This window comes from Canis lupus, chromosome 16, assembly GCF_048164855.1.
Source record: "Canis lupus baileyi chromosome 16, mCanLup2.hap1, whole genome shotgun sequence".
Classification (NCBI taxonomy): domain Eukaryota; kingdom Metazoa; phylum Chordata; class Mammalia; order Carnivora; family Canidae; genus Canis; species Canis lupus.
In genome coordinates, this window is record NC_132853.1 from 43,585,512 (window position 1) to 43,607,533 (window position 22,022).

The 22,022-nt window shown below is 34.6% G+C and overlaps 1 long non-coding RNA gene across 1 annotated transcript in view; it reads right to left on the reverse strand.

The window, feature by feature from the left end:
• LOC140606903 (uncharacterized) overlaps positions 1 to 8,036 on the reverse strand; it is a 129,521-nt gene extending 121,485 nt beyond the window's left edge. Inside the window, exon 1 of the long non-coding RNA XR_012009110.1 lies at positions 7,954 to 8,036. This is a non-coding gene — a long non-coding RNA (uncharacterized lncRNA). The remainder of the gene's footprint in view (positions 1 to 7,953) is intronic.
• Positions 8,037 to 22,022: the final 13,986 nt, after the last annotated feature.

Genomic DNA, 22,022 nt, shown 5'->3' on the forward strand with positions numbered 1-22,022 from the left:
TGTTTGTAGATGACATTATGTAGTGGAAACTAATATAGGTCCTTGTTAAAATGTTTTTCTATTTCAAAAGTGATTTATTTTGAATTCAATTTCCCAGTTATTAATATAAACATCTAATTCAAAAATGTAATGTCTTAATAACAAAGTCCATTGAATTGGGACAAATTTCTGTCTATTTCAGGAGACTGGGGTAGAAATCTTTATATGGGTAGAGTTCTATTGTCATTTTAACATTAATGCATGTGGTATCATAAAATCCATATTGGTATAAACATTAGTCACTAGGCCACAGACTTCCTTTTTCATTTTATATATGTACCAAAATGATGCAAAACATGTTACACTAGGGGGTAGCTTTTTATACTTCTGGGTCACCACTTGTTGGAAGAGAGAACAATGGGCTAGATCTAGAGAGAAAGAGATCTTTCTTTCTTTCTTTCTTTCTTTCTTTCTTTCTTTCTTTCTTTCTTTCTTCTTTCTTTCTTTCCTCTTCCTTTAATACTGGCTACAAGTAGGCAAGTTTAACCAAGAGGAAATTTAAAATATCATCTTGTTAACATTTTTCCACATCTGCAAGGCCTATCCTTAGAAGATTTAATTTTAAAAAGATTTCCTCTTATCATGAACAGGTTATGACATAAGCCAAGTACTAAATTCTAGTTTAATATCTTCTTAGAGCAGTTTTCTTAGAATCCTGTGAAGTTCTGTGTTGCTTTATTCTCCCCTTCTTGCCTGCCACTTTCCAAAACTTCCTGACTCCCTTTCTCCATGATTTGTAATCTCTGTGATCCTTCAAGGCTCACATAAGACCTCAACAAAACTTTTCTCAAAGTTCAAGGCAACAGCTACTTCTTCCCATACTTGATTTATCATAATAGGATTCATGCTTGGCATTTAGTGGTACAAGGAGAAATAAACATTTATTAATGAATGGTTCCTCTTTGGTAGATATTTTTAGTCTATTATAATTTCTAATTCATCTCTCATTTATCTAATTTGGTAAACTAATAGAATGATTCCTCAAAGTACAGATATTACAATAACAATATCTTCTGTCCTTTGCCATCACCCAAGTAAGCTTTGAAAAACACTTATGTTTGTCTTACAGAGCCAGTCTTCTTTTGATTAGGTCTTAAATAGCTCCTAATTCTACTGAACATACATGAAATCTGTAGGATTAATTTTCTTTTTCTCTCCTTTAATTAGATCCTTCTTTTCTTCATAATCCATTATCATTTCTTGAATATAAATAAAAAATAAATAAATGGACAATTAAGCTAAAAAATAAAGCATGACATCATATTGGGCAAACAAGCTATCCACATAGGTTAGTTAAATAATAATTGAAGATATATGTATACAGTGCCACAAGACAAGGTATGTTCCATTGGTGAGGACAATGGCTCATGTAGTTTCACAGGAGAGAGAGGTTACATTCATCATGAATGAACTGAGACAACTGCATAGAAGAGGGGACTTTTTCTCTGGGCCTAGAAGAATTGTTTGAAATGGGAGCAAATGCATTTTAGGCAAGAGAGGTAAGTATGAAGAAAGGAAAGGAAGTAAGATAATGCAGGGATTGTTGGATTGACTAGCTAGCAGCAAAGAGCAGACAAGATTAAAAAGAAAGATGAAAAACAAAACAAAACAAAAGACTAAAAGGGAAGATGGATTGTTGGACAGTAGAAGGTCTGAATAGCATGCTAAGAATTTAAGGGTTTACCCTTGAGGAAATGAAAGAAACTGAGTTTTTTTTTTTTTTTTTTTAAGAAACTGAGTTTTAAAACCAGAATTAAAGTGTCACATTCAAAAGACTTAGCTTGTTGCAGATTTAGTTAATTTGATAAGGAAGAGACTGAAGGAAAGGAGATGGGGACTGTTGATGGAGCACTGAAGGGAACTATGAGAGCCTAAAGTGAATATGTGGCATCACCAAAAGAAAAAACAAAAATAACTGCTGCATGACATGGAAAGAGGAACCCACTGGGCTTGGAGACTCAAGGAGTTTTGTAAGGTTAAAGCATCAAAAGTCCCAAACTGATACTAAAAGAAAACAGAAAAAAGAGAAAAGAAAAGAAAAGAAAGAAAAGAAAAGAAAGAAAGAAAGAAAGAAAGAAAGAAGAAAGAAAGAAAGAAAGAAAGAAAGAAAGAAAGAAAGAATGAAAGAAAGAAAAGCATGTCAAAAAGAAGAGGGAATATTCATCTTTGGAATTACTTAGTAATGAAAAGTTTATTCCCCTCCAGTGGAGAGTTCACAGTTACACTGGTATGCTCCTTTCAACAACTAGGGTCTTCCAACTACTTGAATACCCTTGATTTTAGAAGTATTCTTTTTCAATTGTGTGAATCTACATAGCTCCTGAGAGTAAGACGCTACAATGTATTGAATGCACAGCACACCAAATCTCCCAGAATATCCTTTATGGGGACAACTCTCTAAAAAACTATTGAAAATGTGTTGAATTTACATACTCATAACCTGACACAAATTTCTCCTTGTTGCCCAACCTCTGACCTTCCCCATACACACACATACGCACACACACAAACACACACACTCTCTCTCACACACATTCTTAACTGGCTTTTTAGGCTGCAACAGAAGTCCCTTTGTAAGTCTGCTCAAGGAAGATGCGATTAAGATAATTTGAAATAACCATTTTTCCCCACCTGGGCTTATTAAAGCTAGATGTTTATCTAGAGGCATTCTGCACCTAACTATAAGCTGGGAGACCCCAGTGTCAACAGTAGTAGCAAAAAATGAAAATTACTATAAAAATTCCATATTTTAAGAGAAAGGTATCTTTTAACAAAGTTTATAAATTGAGATATGCAAAATGAGTTTGTAATCTGTGGAAAATCTGTCTCAGGATATTTGATATAAATGCATTATATGTAGGGGTACATACTTTTAAGAGCAAAACCAATGCTCTTAATTGCTCATAAAAGAGTGAATAATTAATAGATCTATTAAGGCATACCTTCTATACTTTATGAATTTAATACTGAAAAGTAGTATAAATAAGAAAAAGCATTGAGCAAGGAAAACAGGCTATTGAACTGAATTCTGAAGTGTGTGTGTGTGTGTGTGTGTGTGTGTGTGTGTGTGTGTGTGGCTGGAGGTGGAAGTTTGAAATGCTCTTAAAATTATTTTTATAAATAGAATACTATCAGAATACTATTTTAAAGAAAAATAAAGTTAGGAAATTTAACTCATTCACAAATGGCAGGTTAGGAAGATGATGGAGACTTAAATTGGGAACTCATTTAAAAAGCTGCTCTGGTAAATCCATGCTGTGGATACCTCTCCTCTCCATGTATGTAGAGATGGCCACTATTGCAGGAACACAGGTTATAAGTAAATTCTAAATAAATTGCAAAGAGCTGAGGGCCAAGACGTGTGGCCATCCAAGTAGAAGGGTAAAGTACTTTTCTCAGCCACGCTGCTCATTCACTTGGTAAATCACAAGGAAACTGTCCTCTGTGGGATCTCAGAATACGTTAGTTCTCAAGCACAAGGGTGAGAACCGTCTTGACATACTTCCTCTCAGGGTTAAATAATCTGGATTCTGAGAGTCCATGGAGAAAGAGAGATGAATTAGAGGAATTAACCTGGGAACTCATCTTAGTCACATGTGTGCACTTCAGCGAGTGCAACAATCTAATTGTTTTTTTTTTTTATTATAGTGAAAGGTTATCTCTAATTCGTACTGATAGGAAGCCACGAGCTGTGTTCTGAACAATTTACTAAATATAAACGGCTGATACATGCTTTCGTGATCCAAATGAGGGCTTTTCCTACTTCTCACATTTTGATGGCTTGCTCACTTGTTTGTTTCTCCAAATTCTTTGCACTGCAGATCTTGGATCTGTTACCTTTGTACAAAGCGAGCCAATTGGGGAAATCCGCTCTCACTGCTCCTCTACTGAGGAAGAACAACAGTGGATTAATGATTTCGATGTTTCAGGCAAACTAGCTAATTCATATACAAATTAAAATTTAATGTAACCTATGATAGTTTTATTGCATGTTATTGCTTCAAAAAAAAAAAAAAAAAAGAAAGAAATCTTCCACCCTTGGAAGTTTTTCCTAATTAATTGTAAATCTGTCCATTGCATCCTGCCCTAATTAAAAAAAATTAATTAATTTAAAAAAATAATAAATGCCATGATTCCTGCTTTACCTATCATCCCACAGTACATATTGACGTCGTTTTTATGGGCGTAATGTTAGTGGGCAAAAATGTCAATGCATAACATTAATATGTAGCAATATTAATGCCAAACAATGATTTAAGCCGCAGGAGAATCTTATAGGTCAACTTCTAGTTGATTGCTATCTTAATAGGAGAGTAAAAAATGTTATACATCCCAATACTCCCAAAAGTGATTCTCCAAAGGGTGATTTTGCCCCTCAGGGTACGTTTGGCAAGGTCTGGAGAGTTTTGATTAGCCTGGCTGGAGGGGGTTTACTACTGACATCTAGTGGGTAGAGGTCAGGCCTGCTGGTAAACATGCTGAATTACAAAGAACGGGCCACCCCTACCCCAAAAAACAATTCTCTAATCAAAATGTAAATAGGATTTCTATTTTCCCTTTTCCTGCACTATAAACTAACAAACTTTTTTTCACTGATGAAGGGTTTGCTTCCTATTTTAGGGAATTGTGTATATGTGTGTGTGTGTGTGTGTGTGTGTGTGTGTCTGTAGGCTGAGGAATGTATAGGCTGAAGATAAAATAAATTCTCTCGACTTAAACAAGCCAGAAGCAAAACATGCCTTCCTACCATTGCCTAATATAATAATTAAAATTACTAAATCAAATTTCAAAATCCAACTTACTGAGAAGAAACAAAGAGCATATGTTCTCTGTAGAGTATTAGAATAATGCATTGGGTCACCATTAATTATTAAATGAAGCTACAAGTATGACAATAGCAAAAATATAAAAATGTAATATGTAAAAAAATGTTAAAAAGTAACAAAAAAAAGTAAAAATGTACATTTTTGTCCCTTATTCATAAAATGGCAATTTTCTGCAATGGCTAATCTCTGAAGTTGGGAAGGACAAAAAAGGAATTTGATGTTCCTCTTTACATTTATGATTTAATTTCCAGAGTGACTTCTTATTGTAACTGAAATTCTTTCTTGACTAGAGGTCCATCTGGGACTATTTATAAAATAAACTGTATTTCACAAGTCCTTTGCAAAGCTAATCAACAATGACAGAAAATAGCCTAGAATTGCCCTGGGCTAATTGTGGGTAGAAACTGTGCAAAGAGACATAAGGGAACCATTTGGAATGATGGAGATATTCTATATCTTGATAGGGATGGTGATTGCATAAGTGTGTGTATTTGTCAAAACTCATTGGATACACTTAAAATGGGTGCACTTGAGTATAAGTAAATTGTATAATAATAAAGCAGGGTGGGTTTTTTTTTTAATTGCCTGCTTTGGATAATAAATCATATGGCTATTTTACTCCTAAATCTAGTCAAAGTAGCATCTCACACTCAGATTTGGTAATCAAGTAACACATTATTTTATGTGTGCAATGGCTACGAACAACTAGAACATCCTCTGTGTGCTCTGCCCATACCAAATCATTTCCTTCTCTTTGTTTTAAAGATGAGGAAACAGAACCCAAAGATTTTGATAGTAAAAATATCCTTTACTTTGAAAAAAAAAAAAGAATATCTAAGGCATTCACACTATTATAATTACATTACTCATAGGTAAATTATGAACTCTGGAAACTAGCTACCTTGCTTTTTTTTTTTTTTTTTAAAGATTTGTTTATTTATATTAGAGAGAAAGTGGAGGGAGGAGCAGAGGGAGAGGGAGAGATTGAATCTCAAGCAGACTCCCAACTGAATGTGGAGCCAAATGCTGAGCTCAGTCTCATGACCCCAAGACCATGACCTGATTTGAAATCAAGAGTTGGAGGCTCAACCAACTGAGCCACCCAGGTGCCCCTGGAAGCTAGCTACCTTTCTGAAGGACACACAGTTATATAGTGAATATGCCAAGAACACAATGTATACTTTCCTTAGCTTTTCACCATGATGTTTGGGCTGATCCTGTAATACATTAGATCTAACCTGGATGGAAAGAGAACTGTATGAATAATTAAGTTGGGTCATATATACTCCAGATCTAACCTGGCATAGTTGGGATTTCTGACATAGGGTCACTATAGATGCTATTTTCTCTGTCATTTTTGACATAATGTATTGCATTCTATAACCTAAAAGAGCTCATGACTATTTGTTTTTACATTGAGATGGGACAGACATCCTTTCCTTTTAACACAGGTACAAATCAAGATACACCAAGTAAAGACACCTAAAATTGGTTTATCTTAAACTTAGCTTGATGATGGAAAAGTTGATGAGACAGTGTGTCAGTGAGGTTCCTAATAGGAAACAAATGGAATAATCAAACAAGGAAAACCTGAGAACATCTGGTTGACAAAGGACCCATGTGGGGGTCTGGTAAGGAAAGCACAAAGATAAACGGCATGAGAGGGCAGCAAAATGATTATATCACTCCTAGGATCAGCAGATAAAATATAAGGTGCTCCATTAAATTTATATTTCAAGTAAATAACAAATAAATGTTATAAATGTTTTAGTATAAATAGGCCATGTTCTCTTGCTTTTTTTTTTTTTTCCCCTAAATCTTGTGACTCTAAGTCTACTCCTCTCTACCAAATAAAACACAGAAGAACAGAGCCAGCTTCTGGGCAGACCAGAAGACAGGGATTTGGACAAAGCAGATAAGATGTCACAAGTAGAGGAGAGAGAGAGTGAGGGACCCCCACAGTGAGGGAGCCTGTGGATGAGGCATCTGGCCTCACTTTTCTCCCACCGCCTGACTTCGACACAAACTTCCCAGTGTCTGAACCCCAAAAGACCAGCTTCCTAAGACAGAGCACAGGAAAAAAGGAAGGGCAGAGTGAATCTGGAGGAACAAATAGAAACTATCTAGTCCAGAGAGGATTACATTCCTAGCATAGCCAAGGCGGTGGCCACACTTTGGACAAAGGAATTTAATACCTGAAGTGACACCTGATTCATAAGTGAACTTAAAATTCATTTCAAAAATAAAATCAATAGGAATATATAAACTGATGTACATAGTATATTTTTATTCAAAATATTTATCCTGTGTAACACAGTTCTAAACAGGGAACATAAATTGTACCAAAAAAATACATGAAGTGACTCAATGGAATACTCAAGAAAACCAGGTTGCCACTTCTTTCAAAGAGGAAAAATAAGTCAAAATGGAAACCAGATTACAGCATCCACATAAGAAAAAAAATTATGATAGTCCGAGCCTATGGCATTTCTCTTACAAAAGCAGGTAAATGAAGGTCCAAACTTCTATAGAGTAAATCCAATATTCCTTTATGGATAGATTGTTTTAAGATTTAAAGACTTTTAAAAACCATTCCAGATATGTCACTCTACAATTATATTGCTTCTGGTAGCCATTGCTTATGATGACACATAAATATTTTCTGACCAAAGCATTTTGTAAAATTTATCTGCACTCATGATTTCAGATACCTTAAAAATGTTCATGATAAGGGAAAACTTAAATAGTAACTTACACAGTACGATCACAAATCATGATAAAATAAACATGCAAAAGCATAGACACAAAATACATGTGCATACATATCTACCCGGAAATACATGCACAAAAACAATGACATTACTTGATATTCTGGATATAGGAACTACGGGTGACATTTTATCATATTTTTACTTTACTTTCTAAATGTACCATTCTAAATGATTTTTTATAATCAGCCAAAAGAAAATAAGTAACATTTTAATATTCTTTTGTGAGGGTTTTATGTTCTAGAATAATCATTTTAATTGTCCTTTTACATTACTTGTGATTCTGGTGGAAAAATGATTCAAAAGAAGAACATACTTACTCTAGGATAACACGTTGGAAATACCCCAGAGAAGAAGACTGTAACTTTGTGTGTTCTTTTAGTTTTCATAGTAAAATGGAAATTGTTTGTAGTTGTTGCCAAGAATAAGGCTTTGTAACTTTGAGTTTGGCACACACCATATACTACATATCACTATCCAAATGTTGCTGGAAAATCTGAAGACTTTTTTAGACACTTTTACAAGAGTGAGCGAAGTATTATCTTATCACAGTTAACAATTATATGTTCATTCTCTTGAATGAGTACAGGGGAAAACATCAAGGGACATTTCTGGCCTGGCATCCTGAGTCTCCATATTTGGCATTGGAATGACTATCACTCCATAATTGGGCTAGTGTCCAGGGAAAGTAGAAATGGCTCACGGTAGGGGACATGCACTTGGCAGTGTTTGGGCCATTTCTCAACATTTCAGTAACTGGAATGCCTCATTTCTCTGTGTCGACAGTCCTGAGTAACATAGTAGTACCCAGGAGATCATTTAAACTCTAATTTTTTTTTTTAAATAGGTAGCTTTTCCAGGCAAGCATAGCATTTTGCATCTTAAGCCCTGTCATCACCCATAGGAAAAAAATATATATGATGTATTTCCTTTCATGCATCTAAGTTCAAATTTTTGAGGTCATTCTTTTTTTTTCCAAATAATCGCTGGATACAGTCCTTTTTTTTTTTCTCTCTCCTTTCTAAGTTTCAACAGCTTACCCTTAAAAGACATAGATTAAAGAAATGCTAAGACTTGCATTTTTTTCTAAAACAAAGATTAGTGCTCACTGTATGAAGCCAATATCCCTCTATAGGAAAAAATGATATTAATAATTAGAGGATTTCTAAATTGCTGAATAAGGATGTGGCAAGTGTTTTATTTTTTATTTTTAAGTGCATTCTGAAGTCTCGGGGTGTGGCTTGCAGCAAATACAAAACAGGACATTGTCAAGTTAACAGAGAAGAGAATGTGAGGCCCAAATTGCTTATTTCAGTTTGAGCTTCTGCTGCAGGTGGATAAACAGGGTCCACTGGAAGGGCCCAGTATCATTTACTCACTGGGTGATAAGAGAATAATGTATGGTCCCTACCACTCCATGTTAATTACAAAAGAAGAATAGTGTTCTTTTTAGCTCCGTGTCACCAAGCTATGTGAGACAGTCAGGAATATTTAGTGTTTAGGGGAGAGAACTGAATCACAGTAGCAACAATTTGGTCAAATTATGTTCTTGAGGTCTTTCATTTGTCCTCCCCCAAAACATCCATACTTGTTGTCGGGCATATTCAGCAATTAATAATTAAATTATTTTAATTTTAAAATTAAAATTTTTAGGATAATTTTCAAAAACTTTCCTTGAAACACATACACTCCCACCGTTACATGCATACTTTCCATATGCCGCATCTATTAGAATTAACTCAAGACAAAAAATGAGAATGCGTCCCTGTATATTAGGAAATTCTTAAGGCTAGCAACTAGGAAATACTCACATAACAAACCTGTAAGCAGTATCTCCATCCCAAAGAATGGAAATGTGAATAAATTCAGGGGTAGCTTACTTTTTCACTGTGGAATAACCACTTCAACAGGATTTTAGTTATAGAAGTTAATATTAGGACCTGGGTTTGATTTGGGAGGGGGAGGGCGTTCCGACACCTGATGCAGATTTTCTAGTATTTTAAATTGGTTATACTTAACAGATCTAAGTCTGCACAGCATTCTTCTTTGCTCTTGTTTGATTTTGCATTCCCTTTATCAAATTCTAATGCCTTATTGAGGGGCGAAAATGTGTCACTAGGAGGTAATGCATTTGGTCCTTAGTGATTTGAAGGAGAGACACATGGACACAATGAAAATGCAATCCTGACCTTCCTCTCCTACTGGGTGACACAGAATGAACTGCGATGGCTACAGTTCCACACATTGCTGCTGTCGCATGTACTGCACTTGCAAAGACTGTGTAGCCTATCTTTGTGAAATATGCCAAGGTACTTCCTCTTGTGTACTAATTAATGAGTGGCCTAAGGGATGCCAGAAGGCAAGGCTACTTCTCTGGCTAAAAAGTGGGTTTCTCTGAGGCCCATGGGCACTCCAGGCTTTGGGGCTCCCCATCAGATCTTTTCTGGGGATACCTGCTCTGACCATGACTATTCCAGGACCTAAGAGTTCCTGTATCTAACTGTTGTCATTAGCTAATCTTTCTATTTTATTTTCCTTCTATATTTTCTGATGCAAGAACTCTGAAAAGATGCTTCATGTGATTTGGGAAAACAGAGACACTGCTCTGGTTTTATCCTCCCATGAGATACTGTGGATATGAGAGAGCAGGCATAGCATTGGGAAAAGCAAAATCCAGGGCACCTGGATGGCTCAGTGGTTGAGCATCTGCCTTTGGCTCAGGCCCTGATCACAGGGCCTGGATGGGGTTCCCTGTGGGGAGCCTGCTTCCCTCTGTGCCTATGTCTCTGCCTCTCTCTCTGTGTCTTTCATGAATAAACAGATTTTTTTTTTTTAAAAAAAAGGAAAGGAAAAATCCAAAATCTTAAGGAGAAACAGCAAGTTAAATATGGCAGATTTCTTCTCCTCCCCAGCCTCATTAAAATAACAATAAAATTAACATTAAAAGAAGGAGAAAAAAAAGAAAAAAAAATAAAAGAAGGAGAAACTCTACAAAAACAAAAAAAATAGAGAGAACTCAAATACAATTCAGAAATTTCAACAGACTTTAAGAAAACTGCAGATTCAGGAAAGGAAAAGACTTGGCAGATAGGAAGAATTTGCAACCTAAGAGTTTGACTGGCCCTAAAAATCTCATAAGAGTTAGACTCCAGACTATGGCTACTACCCAGAGGTGAGGTAAAGTGGAGTGCTGAGTATACACAAAGTAGTTGAAAGAAATGGGAGCCTCAGTTCTGAAACAACAAGGAAAAGAAATCTCCCAACAATGTGAGGGATCCTGGGAGTAGATCTATCTCACTGGAGCCTCTGATAAGACCACAGCCTTGGATTTCAGTCTGTCAAAAGAGAACCTGGAGTAGAAGACCCAGATGAGTCATGCCAGCACCTGACTTACAGAAACTTAGAGATCATAAATGTGTTTTAAGCCCCTGGGTTTATGGTAACTTGCTATGCAGCATCAAAAACCAATACAGTCTCTCAAACTCCTTCCCATATCCTCCACCTGGAATTTTAGCAACTAGGAGTAGAACCCCATCTCAAGAAGATTAAAGAATTGTTTGCTTTAAAACCTAAGAGGTGTGATTTACTTGCCAGAGGGACTTCTAACTAAATGGCCAGCTGCAGTCTGATCACCCCACATGCAAACCCATTAACTAATATACATCTTGTACATTATATGTATGTTATGGAATTCCAAAGGTTTTTCTAGAGTTATACCAGAGGATCACCAGAATTTTGAATAAGAATTTCCAATCTGAAGACACCAAACAAACAAATTAAAGGTATCCAGAGAAAACAGAGGCAATTCAGACGAAGAAAGAAAGAAAGAAAGAAAGAAAGAAAGAAAGAAAGAAAGAGAAAGAGGAAAAGGAAAGAAAATTAGAATTCAGGTTCCTATAAAACATGTCAGATCCTTTTTATTTTCAGATATCCTTTTGATGCTCAATTACTTTTGATCATCTGTTAGCTAGGTACTATAACTTCTTTGTAAGGGCAGAAAAATAAATGTTTTTTCCCTTATTACTTCTTCCTGATTCGAGGACCAGTGCTAGTTCAATCATTTTCATTTTGTCATAATAGAGACCTAATTCAAAAATCTTTTCAAAGCTTTGTGATCTTTTAATGCCAAATAAACATACAACGAAATTGTAATTTTTAATCTGATAGTCAAGAGCTGAAAGAAATGTTAGGATAAATGAAATGAGTTTTGCTAGACATTCCTGAAGGAGGTATTTTTAATGTTACCTTGTGATAACATATGTCAAATGTATTATAAGCATTGCTATAATCTCCTCTGAACACTACTTGTCAAACTTACCTCCAATAAAGCATAAACTGGTGGAGGATTGGCTAATCACAAGTAAAGACAGAAAGTAAAATCCTTCCTTTTTTTCTGTTGAATCTTCACAAAAACTTGCACTTCTGTTTCTCATCTTTAGAGAAAACTCATGTGTTTTTCTGAGAAAAAATACTCTTTGAAATATTGAATTAATAAAAAAGTTCTTAATTATAACATTTTTAAAAAAGATTTTATTTATTCATAAGAGACAGAGAGAGAGAGAGAGAGAGAGGCAGAGATAGGCAGAGGGAGAAGCAGGCTCCATGCAGGGAGCCCGACGTGGGACTCGATCTCGGGTCCCCAGGATCAGGCCCTGGGCTGAAGGCGGCACTAAACCACTGAGCCCCTGGGGCTGCCCCTTAATTATAACATTTTAATGATGATTTGCCGCATGTGTTAAAAAAAAATAGAGAGAGTGTAGTAATTAGGCACTCTACAGATCTTTTCCCCAGAATATAGAAATCAAATAAGAATTCATTGGAAAACCCCTGATCTCCTACTTTCTTCTTTAATTAATACTTATAAATTATTTGAAGTATTTTCCATTTTTATTTTTGGATATTTTAATTTGGAGCCCATCATCTGGTCTACAGATTGTGGAGTCCTGGTAAGAGTTTAACAACCAGAAAAAATATAATTAAAGCCCTAATGTGTATTTTTTTACAGATTTCTTATACGTAAATACTATCACAATGGTCCATTTTAAGCTACAAACGTGCTATCACTGAAGGCGAAGTTGGAAAGAGATGCTCACAATTGGTTCTCATGAGCCAGTGCAAGTCAGCTCCAATATACCACTGTATTTAACCAGTATATTTCATATTTCAGGCCCTATGATTCTCAGATGCTTTAATTTAAAATAAGTATATGTTCAATTTAAAAACATGAGTATATATAACATTTGCATAGAGCTTGTGCCAATGGATGACTTACTTTTTTTTTCCTCTGGTGGTGATTTGAAATGTTTAAAATATTACTGATTTTATGCAAAAAAATACTAGGATTGCTTTGATGATTTAATTTTGCTACATATATTGTTGGTGCTAATGGAAATGATCAAAATTAAACTTGGAAAATTAAAATTTGCTTCTTTTTTTCTTAGTGATTTCTCTAACTCAAAAGCATCAATATACACCTTTTTCTAATCTCTAGAAAATTATATTAGGGAAGTATGCCCTTTTAAAATTGATAGATACCATCTCCACATTATTTGTAGTTTATATAAAATTCAGATCCATGAAAGATTAGTAAGAAGAAAAATAAGAGAAAGTGTTTTGAATGTAGCCCAATAACAAAACAGTAATTCTATAATTACACAAACACCGAAATCACCAGTTCTAATTTCTCTACTTTCTCTTTCCACTATTAACCAACGTGATTTACTGAGTCTCCTGGTTTCACTTGTGCTCATGAAATTCCTCATGATTCTAAAAGCTGAATGGAAGTATGATGTAGAAAATGATTGAAAATAGAATTTTTGTGTACTAATTAAGACTAATGTTGTGTGACAAAAATGCTCCTGGTGATCCTGGAAGGAAAGTGAGCCAAGTTTATTCATGAGAAAAGTGCTGTTTTCTCTGCTCAGAGAGAGAAACTGACTCTCTGTAAGTCAGGCTCCCCACCAAAAACAGACCCCTACATGGAGATGTATGTACAAAAGATTTCCTTGGGAGAGGTCTTAAGCCCATCACCTATAAGGAGCAAGGAGAGAAGGACTGAAGGAGAAGCAGATGCATCACGGGGTTTAGCCAATCCAGAGGGAAGTTCTGCAACTGGAATGGTCCTTTCAAGATGCCTCAAGTCAAGGCAAAGGAGTGAGACCTGATGCAGAGACAAATCACTGAACATAGACCATCCCCAAGGAGGAGACATAAATTCTCTTCAGCCAAGGACAATCCTAGAGAGGGACTCAGCTGTGTCAGCAGGAGATACTCCCAGCATCTAGAGTGAGTGCCAGGAATGAGAGCTTGGATCTGGAAGTAGAGATGCTGAGGACCCTGTTCAGAGCACTGCGAGTACAATCTCATTAAACAATGAACCTCTTATCCTAGCTCTACTTCTTTTCATTATTAATATTCTATTTCAGTTTTTTTGAAGCTGAGGAGATCGTAATTGCTTCTTAGTCATTTACATTCTGTTTGGAAGTGAACAGTTTAGTTTCTCTACATGTTATTATTTCTAAAACTATTTTCTTATGGAGTATCATTCCTTAGCATGAGATGTTCAAGCCACTGAATGCAGATAACAGATACAATATTAAGTGTTAGAGGAAATGTTTCACCTTTTGTGTTTTTCTTTTTTCTTTTTTAAGATTTTATTTATTTATTCATGGGAGACACAAAGAGAGAGGTGGAGACACAGACAGAGGGAGAAGCAGGCTCCCCACAGGGAGCCCAATGTGGAACTCCATCCTAGGACCCCGGGATCATGACCTGAGCCAAAGGCAGACACTCAATCACTGAGCCCAGGTGCCCCTCACCTTTTATGTTTTTAAGAAATGAATTTGTTTGAGTATGATTTTTATTACAGTCAATCGTGAATGGCAAAAGTTGGAAAAGCCCTTTGATGTTTCTTGATTAGGTAAATCCAAGCCATTTATATTCCAGTTAATTTACACAGTAACATCAGTGAGGTCATAAATAGTGGGTTGTATTTCACAGGAGCTAACCATCACCTTTAAAGTCCAGATGTCCCAAGGGTACGTCTTGTGAACTAGTTATGAAGCTTTCATGGTAACAGGATAGGGAACAAGTATTAATTGGATAGGAGATGGCATCCAACATGGATTACACTTTATATTCTCAGGGTTTTCAAGGTGAATGTCTTGCAGTTATATCCTAGTTTTTGAACTTGTTGAACAAGAGATAGAGATTTACCTTTTCAATGTGCCTGTGTTATAACCTATTTTATTAAGTGTGTGTGTGTGTGTGTGTGTGTGTGTTTATGTGTGTATTTGACAATTCTGGCTTCAGTTTTATCTCTCAGGAAAGCTAAAGTAGTGGATATAAACCTACACTTTTCTGTTACATAACAACATGTGATTTTCAAAGAGGGGAAAGTAACTATTTAGCCTAATGTGGTTAAAGAATTTCAGGGTTAGATAACAGCCACATTTTCTACTTCTCTTTCCTTGCACATTATATTCAATTTTAACCTCACTGCTTTCTAGATGAAGCATTTGAAACATAAAAAAATTACAGTTCTTGACACATAAAGGCTTAAAATAGTTATTAATGATATTCTTCCAAAGGTAATTTATTAATGTCATCATTGGCATCTTGGATCATCATAAATAGCCTAGAATCTGAATTTTGCCTGATACAGTATTTGTTCCCAGCTAAACTACTGGTCCTCATAATCTATGATGTTCATCATTATATATATATATATATATATATATATATATATATAATGTATATATATACACAAATCTATTATATATATAAAATTCATAATTCTCTCTTTCTATATATATATATATATATATATAATTTTTCTTGATTGGGAGAAAATTTTCATTTTTATCCCAAATATTCTGAATGCATAATAGAAACATTGTCAACATCTGGTGGAAAACTCCCACCAGAAATTAATTACATAGTGAAATATTGCATTTGCCTGTTTCCAAGAATCCAAAACCTTCATCATACTGATAATAGGCAATTGGGCACTCAGGATATTGAGACAGAATAATTTCCTAGGCATTACACTAGGGAGGAAGACAGATTTCCAATGGGCCCAGAGCTGTTGGAAAGGAAACAAAGAATAAAATTTCCTAGTCTATCTCTTTTTCACTTCTAAAATGCTAAAAATCACAATTCTCTGTCACCCACACTATTTTATTTTGATTTAAAGTATATTATCTACATAGTCTCTATATGTTTACTAATTGTCTCTCTAGTTATTTTAGAAGTTATTGAGCGAAGGCTATTTAAAATTCTCTATAAATACTGTTGGAACAATTGGATACCTATATGGAAAAAAAAGGAACTTTGAGCCATGCTTGTGCCATATACAAAAATAAACAGAAAGTGGATCATGGACCTAAATGTAAAATGTAAAGCTATAGCATTTCTTAAAGAATACTTAAGGGGAAAAATGGCTTGTTAAAATTGGCTGTGTAAAAATTCCTTAGACTCAACCCAGAAAGCATGAACCACAAAAAATGATAAATCATATTTTATCAAAATTAAAAATCTCTGTTCTTCATAAGACATTGTGAAGGGGATAGCATGACCATAGATTAGCAGAAGATTTTTGCAAATAATATATCTGATAAGAGACTTGCATATAAAGAATTTTTAGAACTTGAAAATGCAAAAGCAAACAATGGATTTTTTTTTAAGAATAAAGAATTTAGCAAGCACCTTACCAAAGAAGATACACAGATGAGGAATAGACACATGAAAATTGGCTCAACATTATTAGTCATTTAGAAAATGAATTTTAAAAACACAATGGAATATCACTTCCTACTAAATAGAATTGCTAAAATTCAAAGACAGACCATACGTAGTTTTGACAAAGATGTGGAATAATTGAAACTCTCATGTACTGCTGGTGGGAATGTAAACAGATAGAACCACTTTGGAAAAATCATTTGGCAGTTATCTAAACATTTAAAAATAAATCTACAGTATAACCCAGCCATTCTACTCCTTGGTATTTTAAGGGAAAGCATGTACCCATATAAAAACATGTACAGGAATGTTCACAGAAGGTTGATGCTCCTGTATGTGAAAGGATACCAGACTGACAAAAATGTATTTGTCCATCAACAGGAAAGTGGATAAAATAATTGTTTTCTATACATAATGTTCTATTATAATATATTGTTATAAAATAATATATACAATATAAATAATTATATTATTATTTCTATATTATATAATTACATACTATTATATCTTAACATTATATATATCATGGGCTATTAGTAATACAAAACAATGAGTTATTAATAAACATCACAAGATGGCTGAGTCTCAAAACAAATGTGCAGAGGAAAAGCAGAAAGACAAAGAATACAACTGTATGATTCCATCTCTGGAAAATTATAGGAAAATTCAAACTAAAATATAGGAACAGAAAAAAAAAGATTGGATACCTAGGGATGGGCGTGCAATAGAAAATGTAAAGAAGAATTGTAAAGGGGTACAGGAAAATTTGAGGGGCTAACACATATGCTCAGTGACTCTATTATGATAACTGATTTACAAGCATCTAAATAAAGCAAAATTTATCACATTGCAGACTTTAAATATGTGCAGACAATTATACCTCCATAAAGCTATAAAAAATTTGGAAAAGTAGTTGTCACTAGGGGAAAGGGAGCAGTCTATGATAGAGAAGAGCTTCTGGGATGTATCAACATTCTGTTTCTTGACTTAGGCATAAAAAACCCAGGTGTTTTTTTTTATTACACTTCATTCAGCTGAATAAGACACTATTTTATGTTTATGCACTATTTGTTCATTGTATTTCATAATTCTAAAAGTTTAAAAAATAATATATACATTATATTTGGAAACTATAATTTCTTTAAAATAGGTAATTATCCCTAAGATTCATGAATTTTGTCATTATTCCTTAATAACAGCCTCAATAATTACTCATTACTTATAATTATTTGTTCATAATTGTATAATTCCTTAATAATGCCAACCTGGGCCTTAATAGTGGTATATACACACCCCTTTATGTGAATTTATAAATTATGTACAGTTTAGGTTTCTTTTGGAAATTGAAGCTGGTCTTTACTTTACATTCCTATGCAAACTGCTTTTAAAAGATAAACCAGAAAACTACAATTGAGTCATATCTCTTTGAGCCTCGTTGGTGGTCCATGCATCATGGAAATGTCTGTTAATTTTTCCGGTGGTACTGCTAGGTTTATGGCAACATTTGGAAGAGTGGCAACTGGGAATAGTGTACTATTTTATTTTATGTTATCTTTATGGCTTAACCATATTCTGTAGCCATTAGGTACAGTGACTCTCTCATCCCCTGGGGTACAATATTATATTTATTGTATGCATTTATCTTGTCTCTGGTGGTTCATTTTCTTTTCCATCCACGGTGAATTTCCTTTCTGCCTTCCACATTACATCTAGGAGTCCTTGCATTCAATTGCTCAAAAGACATTATTATCATGGAGTGAAGTCTATATGAAGTCTGGGAGGAAGTGTTTGTATCTATAAATGGCTTCAAGAAAATGTCCTCAGTAGTCAAGAAGAATGATGATCATGTGTCCAGAATTTAGAAGTGGGAAAAAACTTATAAAATATTAGTGTCCATAGAGCAAAATGAAAAACACATCCAAATGTTATGAAGGAAAAACATAACTTATTAAAAAAGGAAACATTTGAAGCAGTGACGGGGATTGCTTTCTCAGTGATGGTCCTGGTCTGTGGCACTAAAGAGTATCATTTTTCTTTTGAATAGGCCCTAGGTCTTATGGATACATGATTATTTCCATTTTGAAGATTTATGCCAAGGAGTCTTAATGCTAAACCTGAGACAACAGAGAGAATCAGGTTCAAAGTGAAGGTTTAGATTTTTGTACCGTGTATTTTGTACACACAGTAAGAGCATCAGCCATACTAAAGCACAACATATTGTGACCTAATAAGAAAGAACATACAAATCTGTATACAAGAGAAGAGTCTCTTATGGAACAGGTTCCTTTATACTGAGAACTAGCATGGACACTTCAAATGGTAATCTTTCCCATTTGCACCATTCATAAAGTCATAAACTCAGAAAGACATATTCAAATAAATTGTATGCTCTAGTGAACTTACTCTTCTCCTCCACTACCTTTCTTTTATGCATGTTTTTCATTTAACCATGATACAATCATCATTTGATTTCTCCTTTTCTGGACCACATTTAAAAAATAGTTAAATAGCATGTCTGCTTCAGGCCTTCAAATTACTTATCATTAAAAAAAAAAACCTATGTTAAGCAAAATGAATAGGTAAACGAACTTATGGTTTTTTGGCAACATAGGTTTCAAAGACACTTTTTGTTTACCCAATAAAATAATTTACCTCTTTTGTTTATGAACCCATTTCACTTCAAGTATTTCCAGGCATCTCCCTGCAATTAAGTTGCTTCTAATTTTTTCCAGCTGTGATCTTAGTTTGTGGGGGGCATTCAATAGGCTATACCAGTTCTAAGAATTACACTGTCACTTATGTGCAGAAGGCATGATACTATACATAGAAAACCCTACAGACTCAACCAAAAAATTAGAAGTTCCAAGTGAATTCAGTAAAGTTGGAGGATAAAAAGTTAATACTCAGAAATCAGTTATGTTTCTATACACTAATAACAAAGTAGCAGAGTGAGAAATTACTAAAACAATTCCATTCACAAATGCACCAAAAAGAATAAAATATCTAGGAACAGACTTCACCAAGGAGCTGAAATACTTACTCTTGAAATTATAAAACATTGATAAAAGAAATTGAAAGCAGCACAAATAGTAAGCTATCCCATGCTCGTGAAATGGAAGAATTAATATTGTTAAGTGTTCATACTGCCCAAAACGATCTACAGGTTAGAAACCATCCCTATCAAAATGTCAATAGCATTTTTCACAGAATGAGAGCATATAATACTGAAACTTGTATGGAACCACAAAAGACCCCTATTAGCCAAAGCAATCTTGAGAAAGAAGAACAAAGCTGGAGTTATCACAATGCCAGATTTCAAGATACAGTATAAAACTATAGTAATCAAAACAGTATGGTAATAGAACAAAAAACAAACACTTGAATTAACTGCGTTACAATGGCAATATACCTGTCTATGAACATTTCAGAGCAATGTGAATTAAAGAGAGACAATTGTACTTTCATTCTTATTTGAATCATTAAAAGTCAAATAAAAAAAAAGACAAATCAGTTATGCTTGTTGAGGGTGACATCTGCCGCCAATTAACTTCTTATCGTTAAATTGAGGCAGGGGGGAATGTTGCTATTTCTTTGAGATAATCCTACAGGTATTTATAGTTGTTGGGCAATTCTCAATACTTTCATTTTTTAAGATCCACATAGTATATGCTATAAAATGCATTACATTATATTACTTTAGATACACATAGTTCTTCTTACTGAAGTTTGCTCACGTACAATGCAAGGTTAGATTTAAATGATCCCTTTGCCTCATTTTCTACATGAGAATTCAAGCACGCAGCATAATTTTTCATCAGGTTTATGCAAAGGTCAATACTATCCATTCAATTAATGGGTTAAATATTTCTATCCAAAAATAAATTTGCTAGAATAGTGCAGATCTTGTGTTTCATTTTGAAAATAATACAAGCAATTCCACTGTTTGGAAAATGTCTTCTGGAGAGCTCTCTCCATCCCACAATCATGATTTGTGAATGATACCACCAGTTTGGCAAAGTTTTCATCTCTTCTGGGGAGAGAGAGGTGGAAGAAAGCACAAATTGTTTCTAAATTACATTATTTTTATTGTTTTAATAAAATGAGACTGACCTTTCCTTCCATCAGCAGTTGAAGGTACCAGTGTGTAGGAAGGCATATCCATACATCTCTAGAGGAAATCCATCTGTAAGAAAATAATGTTTCATGACTTTATCTACAAGGAGGCTCTAAATAGGGCATAGTCATAAAGGAGTCATCTGGGACAGTAGACCTACCTAATCTGTCAACTGTTAGAGCAAAACAAATAAGATACTGTTTCACACTAGCCAATATTTACTAAAGACCTACCTACATTGTTTTAAATCCTTGAAACATCAGAGGCAGGGTCAGTCCTAATGTCTTAATTTCATGGATGAACAAACAAAGAGTTCAGAGAGGTGATACAGTTGTTAAAAGACAGAGCTAGGCTTTGCTTCCAGGTTTGTCTGGCCCCAGAGCACATCCTTTTTCCCATTATGTTAGTCTTATTACTTCTTACTTTGAAAGCAATATAAAGAAGCTATTTTAAGAGTAGGTGAAGAGGTCACTGGACCTCAGCCTTCCTGTATATGAAATAGCAAAGGAATAAACAGAAATAATAACAACCGAAAAATATACCTTTACAGCCAGCATCTCAAATAAGAAACATCCAAAGTGGGACCCAAAGCAACGACTTCAGCTTTCTCAGAGTTATTTCATGAATGTTCTTTTCATATTGAGCTGCTCTTAACTTTTGAAAGAAAGTAATTATAATCGTGATGGTGATGATGTTGAAACTTTATATTTCTAACCAACTCAGCATCATTGCATAAGAAATCTTATAATGGTTGGAAGGAATGCTTGTCTACAAGTCTACTCCAATTACATAACAGTAGCACCAATGGGTACTGAGTGATAAATATACTGAAACATGAAATCAGTCCTTTGAATTTAGGTACAGTGCCATTTGTGCCAAATGAAGAACCAAAACATGAAACAATTTCATTTTTAACTTAAAATCATATCTTGTTGCAAAGCTGACATGGTTTTACGCTATCATGGTATCATTACATTATAAGCACAACTCCAGAAAATGATGAACAGTAGAGCAATCAAATCCATGAAATTGTTTATCTCTGAGAGATCGTGTCTCGACCCTCATCTAGCTTTGTTTTAATGTCGGCATTTTTTTAAAAAGGATCTTAAGGTTCTTAAAGCCACGTTTTATCCTCTGCCAGATATCAGGACTGTTGTTATTTTATTCAGTTCTCTTCTCATAATTTCAGAAAAATCTGAAAATATAAAGGTTAATTAATTTCTGATGTCTTACAAATGATTGACACAGTCCAAGAGTTAAAGAAAACACATTTTTTTCCAAGTTTAAAGACCTGAGATGGGATTTCAGAATCAAACGTGCCTGCGGATTGCTTTTCAATGGTGGGCCTTGCTCTTAGATTGTCCTTTTTCCATTCACCATTCCAGGTTTTTTTTTTCCAAAAATCTCCTGTGAGGTCCGAATAGTAGCCAGCATTCTGTCTTTGGTTGATGAGCCTGTACATTTCCTAATCCAACACTTCTCTTAAAAAAGGAATGTAGAAAGTATATTGCAATTAATAGTAATGGGGGTGTCCTA